The sequence below is a fragment of the Helianthus annuus genome, chromosome 16 (genome assembly GCF_002127325.2).
Source record: "Helianthus annuus cultivar XRQ/B chromosome 16, HanXRQr2.0-SUNRISE, whole genome shotgun sequence".
In the NCBI taxonomy this organism is placed as follows: Eukaryota; Viridiplantae; Streptophyta; class Magnoliopsida; order Asterales; family Asteraceae; genus Helianthus; species Helianthus annuus.
In genome coordinates, this window is record NC_035448.2 from 128947150 (window position 1) to 128949789 (window position 2640).

Consider the following 2640-nt stretch of genomic DNA (forward strand, 5'->3'; position numbering starts at 1 on the left):
TAATAGGATTCATGACTTATAAGTTTAAAGAAAAAAATATTTAATCAAAAATAGTCATGAACCTTAAAATATTTTCTTTTATAAATCATACTAAAATTTATAATAAATCAGGTGATATAACAGAATAATGCATAAATAAATAATTAAGTAAAATGAGTTTATATAAAATATGTTGTTTGTAAAACAACATTTTGATAAAAAGGTTTGTAATATATATAAAAATATACTTTGGTTTTAAGAAAGTCGAATAAATAATATATTAAAATATATTTCAGTTCCAAAATCGTTAAACAAATAGTATATTAAATATACTTTAGTCGTCAAATAATAATTTTCAGTAGTATATTAAAAGTATACTTTGCTTTTATAAATAACATATTAAACTATGCTTTGGTTTTATAAATAACATATTAAACTATGCTTTGGTTTTATAAATAACATATTAAACTATGTTTCGGTTTTATAAATAACATATTAAACTATGTTTTGGTTTTATAAATAACATATTAAACTATGTTTTGGTTTTATAAATAACATATTAAACTATGTTTTGGTTTTTATAAATAACATATCAAACTATGTTTTAAATTAACAAAATTAATGTTGGTTTTGTACAATATCACACATGAGAGCATATCAAACTATACTTTTAGGAGTATAACAAAATATACAATAAAAATGTGATTTAAGAATTCATTCAGACATGAGTGTATCAAGATACACCTTTGAGACTATAGAAATACCACAAAGGCAATCCCTATTTGGATAAAATATCGGTTTCTGACATTCCATGACAACATGAATGGGGTGTCAAATCCTGTAGCGCTATATCATACTACCAACCGGTCTGGTGAACATAAAATAAGTACTATCCAACAATTTAATTTTATAATCTTTGGAAAAATTAGTGTTTAAACCATAATTAATCATTCAGTTTTTCGAAAGATAAGTACTAATACGTATAATAAATTATACTTTGAAATCATGAACAGAACAAATAGGTCCACATATTTCACCCCAAAACATTTGAAAAAAGTAAAAGAGGGGACTATGTACTCACTTGAGAGTGCTTAGAAGTCTTGAACAACTACCAAGCAAGCTAGAGGGATCACGGAAATCAAACGGCACCTAATATAGGTAACTACATTAATAAACCGTACCTAAATCGGAAGATCGGATAGGATGAGGTCTCGTATACCAAATGAGTGTGGGAACTCATATGATATGGTTTAACAAAGCCTACATACTAAAACGAAACCTAACCTAAGTGCTTACGACCCATTACGACACGTTCAAGTAGCTTATGCTACTTTAACGCGTTATTCGCGTAAAACGCGTTCGGATCGCCTAACTAGTCCTATGACAAGTATTATATGCCTTAACATGTTTAATTATATTGCATAATCAGTTAAGTGACAAAAGTTTGGGTTACATATGCTTAAATTTCAATTATGCATAAAAGGGGCATTTTGGTCATTTACCTAAGGCATATAAACTACCTATCATACAACTACTTAAACGAAATGACTGATGTGCACAAAATGCAACATATAAATTACATCAATTGTGGCATAAAACTAACCCTTTTTTAGTACTAATGTTGGAAAAGTGTGCTTTTGTCTTCCTTTTGTATTTTCAGGAGTAAATGAGCTCAAAGTAACAAAAGAAGCAAAAAGACAGCTAAATCTGGCATAAATACAAGAAAAAGAACAAAAGTGGCATGCCCGACCTCCTGACAGCATCTTCCCAAGCAAAACAAAGAAGACAGAAGACTGAACACGCCCCGTGCTCAGTGAGCACGGGGGCGTGCCCAAGTAGCAGCAGAAAAGACAAACCCATAGAAGCTTCTACTGCCCACCACGGGGCCGTGCCCAGCGGACACGGGGGCGTGGTCAACTTCCTGTAGGCGCATTTATTGCAATTGCGAATTACAATTAATGCCCAGCGGACACGGGGCCGTGCCCGAGCTTCTGTTCAGCCTATAAATAGGAGTGTTTGGAGCTCTTGCAACTTATCCCTTGGCATACCACCTCTCTCACACTTCACCCACCACCCACCACCACCATAACACCATCATCCACCACCATCATCCATTGTCCATCGTAGAGTGTGTGAGTCGTCTCGGGATCCAAGATTGATCGTAAGAGTTCTTGACAATCAAAGGCCATGTTTGCCTAAGTCTCTTACATCACTTGGTGAAGACAAGTGTTTAGCGTAATACTTTTTATTTTTAATCTTTTGCACTTTTTAATTGGTTTTGTATTAATAACTTTAATTACTAGTTTCTTATGTTGAAGGTGATTCTTCCTTATCGTTTGTCCGTGGTGTCTTGGCATTATTTTACTGTTGTTGGTGCATATTTGTGACAACAGCTTAGATTTGGTCTTTGGATATCTTGTAATTAGTTAAACGATAAACGGTTAGCGGGTTTAGCTTTGTAATAGTGAAATAATAGAGTTTGGGCTAAACTAAACCCAGTTTGGGTCTAGGGAACTAATTGGGCTTACCCAAGTAGTAAACCCTAGTCCAATCAGTAAACCTTGTGTTATATAAACAAGGTTAGGCTTTAGGGTTTAGGTTAATCAGTTAATCAGCCAAAACAGTTGTGTGAGAGAGCAAATTTCGTGAGAGCTTAGTCTT